The sequence below is a fragment of the Geotrypetes seraphini genome, chromosome 6, assembly GCF_902459505.1.
Source record: "Geotrypetes seraphini chromosome 6, aGeoSer1.1, whole genome shotgun sequence".
In the NCBI taxonomy this organism is placed as follows: Eukaryota; Metazoa; Chordata; class Amphibia; order Gymnophiona; family Dermophiidae; genus Geotrypetes; species Geotrypetes seraphini.
The window spans coordinates 230,862,493-230,878,148 of record NC_047089.1 but is presented as its reverse complement, the minus strand read 5'-3'; the positions used below and the strand labels follow the sequence as shown (position 1 = coordinate 230,878,148).

Below are 15,656 nucleotides of genomic sequence, written 5' to 3'. Positions count from 1 at the left end.
TTTATTAAATTTTAAATAATTTGAATAATAAATGTGAACTTGTACTTAGCTTATAAAGTTCTCTTTTTTTGAACTCATTATATTTAAAATAGGAGCGCCTCCTATTTTAAATATGAGTTCAAAAAAAAAGTTCAAAAAAAGAGAACTTTATAAGCTAAGTACAAGTTCACATTTATTATTCAAATTATTTAAAATTTAATAAATATCTTGCATACGATGATATATTTTGATCCTATGAGATCCCGTGAAGAGTGGGTTCAGGGAATTTCATTCACTTGAGCCAACGGGAACAATTTCCCTCTGAGGATTGAGTATCAAAATATTTTCACATATTCATCCTTTTATAAATGTGGGGATGTGATATCTAGCCGGCGTATTATCATATTGAGTGGATGAAGTTGGTCCGGCTACTCGTATAGCCATTCGTAGAATTCTTCTATAGAATAGTGCTTAGCACTTATGTGCATAATTGACAATTTGTGGCACCAATCCTGTGTGTAAGTTCTTCAGTTACAATTGGCACTTATCTTTACACACTAATTTATAGAGTTGCCCTTCATGTTTTTTGTACCTGGTGCAATGAAGGGTTAAGTGACTTGCCCAGAATCATGAGCTACAGTGGGAACCAAATCTGGTTCCTCCACATCTTAGCCAACTGCACAAACCATTAGGTTACTTCTCCACTCAATCTGGGTCCACATGATGGGTTCAAAATGGTGGCCCCGATTTCTAGTTATAGACTCATGGTCCTACTGCTAGAGGTTAATCTTAAAAAAAAAATCATATGACTTTATACATGCAAACAAGTATGCACACTGACAATAATGTGCATACTTATATACAAGATGCATGTAGGCATTCCTGAACTTAGGATGGAGTTGCAATGTCCATGCATACTTTATAGAGGAAAAATCAGTGATGATGACTAAGAAGTCAAAGAACATTTTAATCTCATAGCTTCTTATTGACTAGACACCGGCCTATGATTGCAATGTCATTCATACATCAAGTGGACTCCTGATGCAGTCTAATTTTCACAAACCCAGTCAAATTTGTATTTGCAGCCTTGGTGTTTTTAGCTTACTTTTCATCAGCTGGTTTGCCCTTGAGGCAGCCATACTGGGCACATTTTTGCGTTCCTGGAAGTACTTTTAATAAAGATTTTAATATTTGGATTCTGTTTGGTCAGATTCTTTGTTTTCCCCTAAGGTGGATAGAGTGGACCGGTTGCCTTCTTCTTATCCATTCAAGCTGGTATGTACTGTTTAATTCACATCATTGGGGGGGTGGGAGAGTCCGTGACTACTGGGACAGTGTGAGGGGGGTCATGCCTTCATCCACCCAGCAGTCATCTGATCAGTTTGGGCACTTATTCACTGTTAAAACAGATCTAGCCCCCAACATCCAAATTGTGCCATGGCCACTTTCTAAAATGTTTGATTATTACATTACATTACATTAGGGATTTCTATTCCGTCATTACCTTGCAGTTCAAGGCGAATTACAAAAGAATTATCCAAGATGTATTACAACAAGAATTTACAAAAAAAAAAAAAAATTGGTCATTTTCAAAAAGAGTAAGAAATGGGTAAGGTTATTAGTTTGGGGTAGTTGGCTTTAGTGAGAGGTGGAGTTTGAGACTTGTGGTATTATTTCTTTTTTCAGAGTTTTCTTGAAGAGTATGGTCTTTATTTCTTTTCTAAAAGTCTTGTAGTCGAGGGATGCCGTCAGTAGATTGGCGATTTGGTTGTCTAGTTTGGCTGCTTGAGTGGCCAGGAGGCCATCGTATAGTTTTTTCCGTTTGACCTCCTTAATTGGGGGGTATGAGAATGGGGTGTGAGTTTTCCTATGTCTGGTTGCAGAAAAATGTACAAATCATAAGCCTGCCCTAGTTCCGTCCAAACTACACCTCCAACACGCCCCCTTGAGATTGACACACTGCAGACAAATAGCATAGAAATCCATCTACAGAATGGATTTGGTGAGAAAAACATCCATCTACTCATTTTTGCCACTTTTTGGATGCTTTCTTTTTTGAAAATAAGACCCTTAGTGACTGAGGAACCAGAAGAACAACAAACAAGACAAGATAGTGCAATGCCATGTTTAGATCCACTAATCATTGAAAAACTGAATGACATACTAGATCAGAGGCATGTGGGATCTCTTAGAGAGCGGAAAAGAAAATGGTTACTGTGGATGGGCAGACTGGATGGGCCATTTGGCCTTTATCTGCCATGATGTTTCTGTGTAAAGGCTGAGGAGAGGTAATGAGAAGAGCATCGTGACCATTGTTCAGGATCAATTATATGCTATTGGTAAGTCCCAACAGGGAACTTCCAGTGAAATGAAAACGGTGGACAAAATTCAGAAATTGATAAAAGATCACCAGTGGGGTCTTTACAGCAAAGATAAACAGTCACTTGTTTCCATTTGTCAGGGGCCGTACCATGAGAAAAACTAGTGGTAACTGTAGATAGAAGAGGAACCATTTGAGCATGAAACTTGATAACGCATCAGTGAAAGGAGACAATGAATTCAGGCTCTATACTACCCTAGCAATTTATGCAGCAGATGGGAGATCAAAACAAGACAGAGAGGCAGAAAGAGTGGAATTAGATGGAGGATTCAGATCAATGGGTAGGAAGTAGGAACAACAAGCCACAGTGGTTCTCTATGGAGATCTCAGACCTCATCAAAGAGAAGAAAAAAGCATTCATCTCTTACAAACAATCAGGGACACAGGACTCCAGAGTAGATTATCTGACCAAATCAAGAGCCGTCAAAGCGGCAGTTAGAGAGGCCAAATTCCGCATGGAGGAGTCTCTAGCAAAGAATATCCAGAAGGGAGATAAATCCTTCTTCAGGTATATTAGTGACAGGAAAAAGAACTCAGGCGGGATAGTACGACTCAGAAAACCAGACGGAGACCATGTGGAGACGGACTCGGAAAAGGCCCAACTGTTAAATGAATACTTCTGTTCAGTCTTCACCCGCGAGGTGCCGGGAATCGGCCCTCAACCACATACAAGGATTAAATCAGTAGACCCGTTTAGTAATTTCAAATTTACACCCAGCAGCGTCTACTGCGAGCTGTCAAAAATCAAGGTCAACAAGGCAATGGGGCCTGACAACCTACACCCTAGGGTACTCAGGGAGTTGGGAGATGTCTTGGCGGAACCACTATCCGCGCTCTTTAATCTCTCCCTTAGTACAGGTAACGTCCCGATGGACTGGAAGACGGCTAACGTCATTCCACTACACAAGAAAGGCTCCAGGGTGGATATGGCAAACTACAGACCAGTGAGTCTCACTTCAATAGTGAGCAAACTAATGGAAACCCTAATCAAACACCAAATGGATAGGATCATGGACGAGGAGAATCTGCGGGATCCCCGCCAACATGGATTTACTAAGGGGAGATCGTGCCAATCCAACCTGATCGGCTTCTTTGACTGGGTGACGAGGAAGCTGGATGTTGGTGAGTCCCTGGACATCGTCTATCTGGATTTCAGCAAAGCATTTGATAGCGTGCCACACCGCAGGTTGCTGAATAAGATGAGTTCTTTAGGTTTGGGCGACACTTTAACAAAATGGGTTGGGAACTGGCTTGGAGGTAGGCTTCAGAGGGTGATGGTGAATGGCACTCCCTCCGAGATGTCGGAGGTGATAAGTGGAGTGCCACAGGGCTCCGTCCTAGGCCCGATCTTGTTCAACATCTATATAAGAGACCTGACAGAAGGGCTTCGAGGTAAAATAACATTGTTTGCCGATGATGCCAAACTGTGCAATGTAGTGAGCAAAAGCACAACAGACAAAAAAGCAATGACAGACGATATGGTGCATGACTTACTTCTGCTGGAGCACTGGTCTAGGTCCTGGCAACTCAGTTTCAATGCCAAAAAATGCAAAGTCATGCACCTGGGAAGCCAGAATCCATGCAAGATCTACACCCTAAATGGCGAGATCCTGACAAGAACTGTAGCAGAAAGAGACTTGGGAGTGATTGTCAGGGAAGACATGAAGTCGGCAAACCAAGTGGAGCAAGCTTCATCCAAAGCAAGGCAAATCATAGGTTGCATACACAGGAGTTTCATCAGCCGTAAACCTGAAGTCATTATGCCACTATATAGATCCATGGTGAGACCGCACCTGGAGTACTGTGTGCAATTCTGGAGGCCGCATTACCGCAAGGATGTGCTGAGACTGGAGTCGGTCCAGAGAATGGCCACCAGGATGGTCTCGGGACTCAGGGAGCTCCCGTACGAGGAGCGGTTGGGGAATTTGCAGCTCTACTCACTCGAGGAGCGTCGAGAGAGGGGAGACATGATCGAGACATTCAAATATCTCACGGGCCGCATCAAGGTGGAAGAAGACATCTTCTTCTTCAAGGGTCCCGCGGCAACAAGGGGGCATTCGTGGAAAATCAGGGGCGGGAAACTGCACAGTGACACTAGGAAGTTCTTCTTCACTGAAAGGGTGGTTGATCGCTGGAATAGTCTTCCACTTCGGGTTATTGAGGCCACCAGTGTGGCGGATTTTAAGGCCAGATGGGATAGACATGTGGGATCTATCCGCAAAGATAGATAGTGAGGATCACTGGGGTGGGCAGACTTGATGGGCCTTGGCCCTTATCTGCCGTCTATTTCTATGTTTCTATGTTTCTATGTTTCTAATGAAGAATAGTTGATGTTATCGACCAAAAGCTCAAAGTGTATGGATTTTGTCAGAGAAGTTACTTGCAAAATCATTGGAAGAAATAGTAGATAAGTATTGTAAAACACTGATACAGTTTATTTTCCACAGAAAGCAATAGAAATGAGAGGCATTAGCATCCTGTTTAAAGCGGGAAGAAAAATATTTCTATTTGGCAATGTTAATCTCACATTTATACAATAGAAAAGTGAAAAATCATAAAACTTTGAGAAGATGGAGAAGGATGAGAGCACTGCTGATATTTAGTCTTCCGAACTTGATGCTGGAGGAGAATGAGACCAGAATGATATCAAGGCTGAGATGTCCTTTTTGAAGCAGAAATAATGATAGTCTGAACAGGAATGACCTTACCTAAGGTAGCATGAAGAGAGGAATTCCATCAAGAGGCCTGCTCATTACGAGTTAAGATGGCAAAAACCACTCAGAAAGCTAGCAGCACATTTGGTAAAATGATCAATGGTAAGTTTTGAAGTTTTTAAAGCTAACTGGATTGGAGGATGAGGGTGAAGAAGGAAAGTCATGATGCCAATGAACCGTAATAAAGACATGATCAAATTAGGGAAGAGAAATAGAAGTAAGACTACTGATAGTGAAAGAATGATCTGTAGGGAGAATTAATACATCAAGGAAACATCCACCTTGATGACTGGGGAAGGTAAGCTTAGAGATTTCAAGATCAGAGAGAAAAATATTAGTCATGGCTAACAGGATTGGTAAAGTCATCAAAGTGCATATTTAAATCTCCATAAAGAATAAAAGATTTAGAAGATAAGATTTGAGTAGATGAATCATAGACCTCTTGAATAGAGGTTAAGGAGCAGGGAGAGGTAGGCATATTAAAAGGATACTAACTGATGTATGCCTAGTATCCTAAATGTAAATAATTCAAAATAAGGATGATGCTGGGAGCTGAGAATGTGAATCTGTAGGGATTTATAAAAGATGAAGGCTAGATCTCCATCTTTTTTTTTTACCTATCTGATTGAAAGAATGTAACAGATAACCGGGAAGACCAGAATAGCATCTGAATCTATGAGCCATGTTTCAATCATACACAAATATCCAAAGAGGATAATATAAGATCTCTGATGAAATGAGATTTATTACACAAAGAATGTACATTAAAATAACTTATTTTGAGATTACTAGCAATTCCAGAAGGTCCCGAAGTTGACGAGGAGTAAGAGAGAGAGAATGAAGGCAAAAAATCTTACCTGAGGCTGGAGAAAAGAAAACGAGATAGCTATGGTCTATGTCTCAGTGAAAGGGTATTAGCTGGGAAGGTGACATATTGAGGATGTAAGATCAGAGGACAGAACAGAACAGAAGTGAAATGGGAGGTGCTTTCATGAGGCTCACAAAGGAGTGCAATAAGGAGCATGACATGTCAGATGGCTAATTTTGGTTGAGCTTGAGCCTAAAGTGAGCATGTAATTTTCTCTCTGCCCCTTCCTGTGGGGGCCAGTGCCTCTCTCCCAACACAAAAAATATGTATCTCTGAGCTGGTGGAAATTCACAGTCTTTGCTAGTTGAAAACTTCCTTTTCAAATGGCCAGAACTCTTTCCAGACTTGGCAATCGGTGGCTAAGTCCCTAAGCTGCCACTGCTGCTGAGCTTAGAGGAGGAGGTCTTCAGTTGACAGGGCTTGGGGAAAACCTCCTGCCTCAGTAAGGTGTGCCAATTTTGAGTGGGTCTGAGCCCAAAGTGGATGGGCCCCTACTCACCCGGGACTATGCCACTATTCTTGCTGCTGATCTGTGGATGAGCTAGAGTCTATGCATGAGGCTTTGGGAGCCCATGGTATAGGGAGTTACAATAATTAAGTCTGTTTAGGATAGTATCAAAAGCTAAGTTTTTCAGGACTGCAATATTAAAGTATGATTTGATGGAGTGTACTTGGAGAAGAGCAAAGTATAAAGTCACAATGACTGAGGCATTTTGTGGATTCATTGTTAGATGGGAATCAATTTAAAAACTCAGGACTGAGATGCATGCAAAAAATAGAATAGGTGTACTTTTGAATCCAAAGTTTTGATCTCAGGGGAGATTATGGTGTGTGTGTGGGGAGGATAATGAGAAATTCAGATAGCTTTGTATTTTGTAGGGTTGAGAACCATTCCATTTTGGGCTAACCAGGAGTTTCTCATGAAGGATTTTGTCAAATGTCTTCTGAAAACCAGATTTATTTATTTATTTAATTTATATCCTGCTTATCCTACAATTCTAGGTGGATAACAAAAGACATACATATTCTCTAAATACACAGAGGGGCATAATAAAAACAAAACGTCTAAGTCCCCTTTTGGCCTAAGGCCCTAAACGTTGAAAGTAGCAGCAGGGAAAATGAGGTTTTTTTTGAGAATGGCCTACCTCTACGTTCAGTTGTTTAAATGCCCAGACCACCACTACGTCTAAACTTACAACACATTATCAACCAAAAAACAGCCTAGGTCCCAAAAGCCCAAAACAAGACCTTTTAGGTGAAGGAGGGGCCAGTCCTTCACCTAATAGCTGGAGTTTGTAACCGGCGTCTGTCAAAAACACCAGTTACAGAATCCACCCCCCCCCCCAACAATCACAGCAGAAGAGATGGCTCATCTCCCCTGCCGCGATTGCCCCATCCCTGAACTACCGCGACCCGTGGCAGGAGAGATACCCAATTTTTTCCTGCCACAGTTTGTGGCAGTTTTGGGGGGAGGGGTGATCGCGATTGTGGCAGGAGAGATCAACTCAGCTTAGCGGCCCCGGCAGTCGCACTGCAACGATCACTTGGGCATCTCTCCTGCCGCAATCATGATCACCCCTCCCCCAGAACTGCCACGAACCACGGCAGGAGAGATTGGGTATCTCTCCTGCCGCGGGTCACAGCAGTTCGGGGGTGGGGCGATTGCAGCAGGGAAGATGAGCCATCTTTCCTGCCGCGATCATTGCGGTGGGGGGTAGGCAGGTTGCCGGGGCTGTTGAGCTGATCACGGCAGCCGCGATCAGCTTACCAGCCCCTCTTCGGACCTTATACCTGTTTTGACTTGGTTTAAGTCAAAACGTATAAGTTCTGACTGGGCAATCTGCTCAAGTTTTTGGTTATACTTGCTGTACAACTAAGTCTAGGTAGGCCCACCTCCTGCCCTTTCCCCTCCTCTAAAAACGCCTCTTTTCGCTCTAGGCGTTTAGAGGCAGGGGAAAGGCCTAAGTTGGTTTAGATACGTCTAAAACCAACTTTGATTATCGGTACTTGGACGATCTGGCTTTTTGATCGTCCAAGTACCAATTTAGGCCCCTTTTTGGATTTTTTTTTTTTATGAGCCCCACAACGTACTAAAACATACAATAATAAAATACCTAACACTAGGCATAACCCTAAAATTATACATGAAGCCACATTTGGCACAGGGGCTCGATGTAGGAAATGGTATGTCCAGGTAGGGACATTCACATTTCCCACAGTATTTTTCAAAAGGCTCTGCTGAACATGGAGCTTTTTGTAAAATACGTATGTATAAGAGTGCATAGATATTTGTCAGCACATACAAGTGGACCATACATTTTAAAGCGTTACATGTGCAGAAAAAGAGTGGCATCATTTGAGATTTTGCACATGAGCACCAGCATCTATATGGATAGGCACCGATTTTGTAATATATGCTGCTTCTAACCCACTGAAGGGAGAGAGAAATGCGGGAGAATTGCAGGGGTGACGGCAGTGGCATCTCCATGAACGAGTTGAGGAAGGAGGGCAGTAGACCTGCACAGTGCCATGTACTCCTTATCTTTTAAGGATGTGAGAAGATATGAAGATCTTGCTCCAGATATTTCTTAGAAAAATTTGTTTCTTCCTATGATTACTTTCCCACAGAATTTGCTTTCTTACCCTTAGATGACCAGATTTCATCACGGGAATCTATATTATCCACTGCCCTGAATAAAATTGCTCTTATGCAAACAGTTAGGTTATACCCTGCCAAACTCATCCATGGTACTACCATGGCTTGAGATTACTTAAAAAGCAGCTATGATATTATGAAAGATGTTGGCATAAATATCACTCACCTATTCACTTTAAAAGCCTCTGCGGTCCACTACAATCTATACGTCTTGCAAAACGCAATTATTTTTCTAATCTGCTTTGTAAAGATCTAATCCATCTTGTTTTTAATTTTTTTAAATCTTATGTGATATCACAAACTCCTCACAAAGTAAATCATCTTCTTCATCATGAACAGCAAATGAACTTGCACTAGATCTTGAGCAAAAGATCTTAGACATACATAAGAACATAAATTGTCATACTGGGCCAGGCAGAAAGAAGGTCCATCAAGCACAGTATCCTGTTTCAAATAGTGGCCAACCCAGGTCACAAGAACCTGGCAAGATCCCAAAAGAGTAATTGCTAAAACACAAGGTTTCAACTGAATGAAGGCCATGCGTCTTAATTGAGTTGGTTTGGCCGTATTGGGAAACATTTGGATTAACTGACCACAAAACGGCACATTCTTCTTACTAAAATTAGTAGTTAATATTTTCAATTCTACAGAACCTAAAATAACTAACAAAGTTGCAATATTATTCTGAGTAGCTTCCAAGAATTTAGAGTGAAATGGTACAGTAGACCTGTTAGTCCACTTTTCAAGATAATATAGAAATAAAACAAAAACAAAGGACATAAGGTAATACCTATTTTAGTGGACTAACTCAATACATTTTGGCTTGGATTCTCTAAATGACGCCATTTTTTTTAGGCACCAGTAGGATGCCTAAGCTCAGTGAAAAACACTGATTTTCAAGGTGCCTACTGGCGCCTATAAAATCAGTATCATAATCATGACTCCGTAGACGCTTTATGGTGCCTAAAGCCACTGTTGGAATGGCTAATGCTGGAAGTGGCGTTAGGCAGTGCAAAGCGCTTATTAGAGAATGACACGGTGAAAAAATTGGTCCCTGTCACCGCCCCGTCACCGCTACTGCCACCCCATTCACCGCCCCATCACCGCCACTGCAACCCCATTCACCGCCCCGTCACCATCACCGCTGCATACATAAAAGCCTCAAACGGGTACGATTTTATATACTTTTCTTTATTTACGTATAAAGGAAACATTCTTTAAAACTTAGATAAATATTACCTTTGTTGTCTGGTTTCTGCTTTCCACATCTTCTCATTGAATTCCTTCCCTCCCTCCTTTACCATCTGTTCCTTTCTACTACCCTTCAGCTCCTCTCGCGTGGCCTATCTATCTACCTTCCTCCCTCTTATTTTCATGGCACGTTACAATGTAATTTGTGCAAGCCACTGGAGCCTGCGAGATCGATCCCTGTCCCATCCCCACAAACCATCTCGCTTCTGTGCTCCTATTTTCCCCATTTCTAATATCTCCCCTATGTATCTGCCATTGCCCCCCCCTGTGTCCATATACCATCCCCATGGCATGTCCCCTTTTTGTCTCTGTCCCTATGCCCCATGCACATAATTTCCCCTCTTTCTGTTACCTTCCTGTGTCCAGATTTCCCCTATCTTCCTCTTCCATACCAGTGTGTCTCTTCTTTTCAACCCCATCTAGCTTTTTTCCCTCTTTCTTCCCCCCCCCCCCTGCTTCTAGCATCTGGCTCACCTGCCTGTCCTTCCCTTTCTTTCCTGCTGTGGGTTTTTCTTTCCGTTTTCATCCCCTTGGCCCAGAATCCTTTTCCCTTTCACTCCCTCCTTACAGTCTGAGCCGGGAACACGGGTGATCGCACGGTCCTCGCAACCCCCACCCGCCTGCCCAATCGATCCTAGTGTTTAGCCAGCTCTCTCCCTTCTCCTCACCTTAATTTGCAGGCTTTCTTTTTCAGCGACCTGCACGCTTTCCCAAAGAGCCGCACACGCGCGGCTGCTCAGTGTTCAATCTTCTGCTCTGCTGCAACTTCCTGTTTCCGGTTGCGTCAGAGCAGAAGATCGAAACTGAGCAGCAGCGGCTCTTTGATAGCGTGCGGGTCGCCGAAAAAGAAAATCTACAAACTAAGGTGAGGAGAAGGGAGAGAGCTGGCTAAACACTAGAATCGATTGGGCAGGCGGGTGTGAGCTGCGGGGACCGCGCGATCCTTCATGTCTCACTGCGGGGACAAGACCTATTCACCGCCCCGCGGGCGGTGAATGGCCTTGTCCCCGTCGCCGCAGCGACTGCTAGTTTTCTTCCCCGTTTTCGGCGGTGACCCGCAGCTAAAATGCGGTGGCCGCGGGTAAACCGCCACCGTGTCATTCTCTAGCGCTTATGGAGGCACAATTCACATGAAAGGTAGGTGCCAGAAATGTAGGCCTGGAAAACCCTAGCCTACATTTCTGGTGCCTACCTTTGCCAAAGGCGTGATTCTCTAACCATCGAGTAATTGACACGTGATCGGTGGCCGCCCACAATGGTGCTGGTTAGAGAATCCAAGCCTTTACAATTAGCCTTTGAAGGTAACCCCTTGAGTTAGTCCAATAAAAAAGGTATTACCTTATTTCCTACACTGGGCATCTCCTGAGGCTCCTTCTTACTCGCTCTGGTTGGCTCGCATGCGAGTCTTGGGCCTTTATGAGCTACAGACTTATTCCTCCCGTCATCAGGATCTGTGGAAGGACTATTGTGCTCTGTGAGATAAGTTTTTGGTATCTTGCCCTGAGCGTTCACCCTGATCGATGAGATCTTCTTGTCTTTTTACCTGCTTCTTTTTCTTTTCCTTGATTCTGGCTTGACTGTTTATGACCTGGCCTGGCAATGCTGGAACCTGTCTGACTGGCCACTGTCCCGCCTATTGCCTTCCATTATTTTTCTTTTCTACGCTTGAATTTCATACCTTTATTTTAACCTATTATTCTCTTTCCTCGCCTCTTGTCTTGACTCTTTTACTCTTTGACCGCTCGAGTGTTAATGGAGTGCGTGTGTGGTTGTGAGATAGGCTGTTGGGTTGGATGCTTGTTTGTATGCTTGTATGTCTGGGGATTGATGTGATGGAGTGTGTATCGGGTTGCCTAGGGGGTGACGGTGTGGGTTCTTCTCACCGTGGCCTGGGGTGTTTTGAATCATTCTCCATAATTCTTGAGCATTTTGGTTTATGGCAATCTCACCTTTTCTAATTTCCGCACAATGTGATATTGCTGTTTTCTCATTTCTGCTTTTTCTTTCGCATTGGGCCGGACCTTACCGATTCTGTAATGCTATGTTATGTGTTTAATAGTTCGTTTTGCTCAGCTCGTTCTATTTGTCTTAATGGTATCATCTGTATTATTTGTATTTCCTTCTGTATTCCACCATTGTTTTATGCTGTTTGGCATGCTGTTTACCATTTGCTCAATAAACATGAGTATACAAAAAACAAAACAAAACCTTATTTCCTTTGTTTTTATTTTATTTCTATATATTATCAAGAATTTAGATAAATCTAAGCTATCAGGAAAATTCAAATTGCCCATACCTTCCACAAGATTAATCTAACACCCCTTGGTAGATAATGGGAATTTTCCAAAGGTATCTGCAGCACATCTTTTATATACATTTTCAACAACTCACTAGAGGCAAGATAATGGGTGACTGGAAAATTCAATAAACTTAAGTTATAAGCTCTGGAGACATTTTCAAAATTTTCCAATTAAAGATATATCAATATGTTATCTTTAACAGAGCTGCTGCTATTGCAGATTTATTTATGTTTAAATTTTATATACTGTCTATATCTAGATGGTTGTCATATAAAACATATTTATCATAAAATCAACATTACAAAAAGGTGAGTCTTCATCATATTTCTTGCCCACTTCCATCTATTATCTGTAGAAATATAAATCTTTCCTTACATGAAAGCAATTACAAATAACTGCTTTTCCAATAGTTTTTTAAAATTTCAATCTCTCAGCACATAGGCGCAATTGCCTTATGAATGCGTTACATGTTTTAACACCTGCCACGCGAAAAGCAGTTGCTCTAGTCTCGGCATATTGCATTTTCTAACATGGCATTTTCTGAACCAGGACAGTATAACAGTTAATTGTGTCTCTACTTTTGATACATCTTTAACTACAGAAGATATATTTGAGTCTTGCTCTTTAAATTTAGAAATAATGTCTTCAGCGAATTTACTTAAATTAAAAAAAAAAAAAGTCCTTCAAATTTCTGTCCATGTGAACAATTGCTTCATAGACCATTTCTCAGGGAAACTTCACCAGATTTAAAAGATTTATAATCAAGAGGAATTGGAGAGAATAACTTCAAGTCTGATATTACTTTAGTTCCCAAAGAAGAAGAGTCAGAAGCCATGGCTCCTGCAGAAGCCATATCTTCCACTGGATCAGCATCTGCCACAATGGGAGAAAACACAAATTCCTTCTGCATACCAGGTTGCAGGGATGGGGTAGGACCCCCTCGACCAAAGAGAGGCATTTAAGGAAATAAATAAGTTCTTACTACACTCTTGAGGAACGTAGGAAGAGGGGAGACATGATCGAAACATTTAAGTACCTCACGGGACGTGTCGAAGTGGAAGATGATATTTTCTTTCTCAAGGGACCCTCGGCCACAAGAGGGCACCCGCTCAAACTCAGGGGCAGAAAATTTCATGGCGACACCAGAAAGTATTTCTTCACAGAGAGAGTGGTTGATCATTGGAACAAGCTTCCAGTGCAGGTGATCGAGGCAGACAGCGTGCCAGACTTTAAGAATAAATGGGATACCCATGTGGGATCCCTACGAGGGTCAAGATAAGGAAATTGGGTCATTAGGGCATAGACAGGGGGTGGGTAAGCAGAGTGGGCAGACTTGATGGGCTGTAGCCCTTTTCTGCCGTCATCTTCTATGTTTCTATGTTTAATTGGTAAAGTTGCTGTGTTTACAGATGAAAAGTGAAGGTCTAAAGGTCTCTTGACGACTATAACCTCTGAGATCTTCCTTCAAACTTTCCCATTAGCACAGGACATGAAAACTCGTTCCTCAGTTGCTCTGAAGGGGTGGGTCATGCCCCTTTGGTCACTCCCCTTCGGGCACGGTCCCTCAGCCGCATTCCACAGAGTGGGCTTCCTTTTGTTGGTGAGTGGGGCTTAAACCAGTGATGTATCCTCTTCTCTAGGAGCACAAACTATTGCCTGCTTGAAAACATGGCAGAGTCCCAGTTGATCCTCGGTAAAACCACGGTGTGGGCTTCCTTTTGTTAGTGAGTGGGGCTTAATCCAGCGACACAGTAGCCTCTAGGAGACCAAAATACTGCCTGCCTGAAAACATGGCAGAGTCCCAATTGATCCTCTCTTTCTCTGTACCTTTTCTAATTTCACAATATTTTTTTGAGATGCAGTGATCAGAATTGCACACAGTACTCGAGATACAGCAGCACCATGGAACAATATAAAAACATTGCTGCTTTCTCACTTTGTTTTCTATTTTTTTCCTGATAATCCCAACATTCTATTTGCTTTCTTAGCTGCTGCTGCACACTGAGCTGAGGGTTTCAATGTATTATCAATAATGACACTAGATCCTTTTCCTGGGCAGTGATTCCTAATATGGAACTCTGCATCATGTAGCTATTGTGAGTTCTTCTTGCATTACATGCATCTTCTCAATTAGAAAGATCCACTGTTTCCTTTGATACCCTCTTTAATTTCAAATGCCATCTTTCACCAAGATCACAAAATTGGTCTCTTCATCTAATTTTTCAATGGCTACTACTGATCCTATTCCAAACTACCTGCTGACACTTATATTTCCTATCTTCATATCATGATTGTCACAAGTCTTCAATCTGGTGTTTTCTTCTAAAACAAAACTGAAAATTAGCTATAATATATTCTATGAAGGATTCTCTAGCTGACTCATCTAATCCATTGAATTATCATCCTATTTCCCAGCTTTCATTCTTACCCAAACTCAACAAAAGGGTAGTTGCTCAAAAAGTATAATTTTTTCTGGGGGGGGGGGGGAATCAAAGGCATTACACTCCTGTCATGCAGGTTTCTGCCAAACTTTTCTAAGGAACATTCTATGATTGCCCTTGCTGATTATATGTATAAATCTTGATGGCAGAAAAATGATTCTTTAACTTTATTCATTTGATCTGGTTGACCACACTATCCTCCTTCATTACCTGGAGAACCTGGTAATTCCAGTGTACCATTATTCTGGTTTTGTTCTTACCAACAAAATATAACTTTTCAGGTTCTTTATCTGTAGTTCATGAAATAAAATGTGGAGTGTCCCAAGGGCCAGTACTTGGGCCTATACTTTTAAATGTTTTCCTATCTCCATTGATTCTTTTGACGCAAACACTGAGCATTACATTTTTCATTTATATGGATGATATTCAGCTATTATTTCCTTTAGAAGACAATTCTGTTCAGATGATTGACGGTATCTCATGTAAATTATCCAAAATCACAGACTAGATCACCCAAAATAAATTAAAGCTTAATTGATCTAAAACTGTTGCAATGCTTTTATTTCTCCCAGGGTTTCCTCTTCCTTTGACCATCCCTGAAATACAAAGCACTGCAGTTTTAATTAAGGAAGAGGTTCATATTCTGGGAATAATTATTGATAATCACTTAATGTTTTCCTTTCACATTCCAATGATGGTTGAGAAATCCTTCTCCTTAAAGCAGATCTGCTTGGAGATTTCCTTTTTTGACATCCCCTCTCTCCAATTATTGGTTCATTTATCATGTATTGACTACTGCTTTTCAGATCTGTCTGGAATTCCTCAGTACCAAAATTGCTGTCTTCATTTGATCCAGAATACTGCAGTCAAATCATTAATTGTGTTTCAAAATTTCAATATCACCCTTCTCTCAAGAATGACAATTGCCTTCCTGTTAATTACTAAATTCAGTTTAAGATCATTCTTTGTACTTTTTAAATTCTTAATCAGAGCATACCACAATTCCTTTGTTTTCTTATTCCCTACTCCCCATCAAGGGCCTACATTCATCTCGGCAATACTTGCCA

At 41.8% G+C, this 15,656-nt stretch overlaps 1 protein-coding gene across 1 annotated transcript in view; it reads right to left on the bottom strand.

Annotated features, from left to right (window-relative positions):
• The window catches only part of ITSN1 (intersectin 1), a 412,894-nt gene that overhangs the window by 59,391 nt on the left and 337,847 nt on the right, over positions 1 to 15,656 (bottom strand). The window lies entirely within an intron of this gene.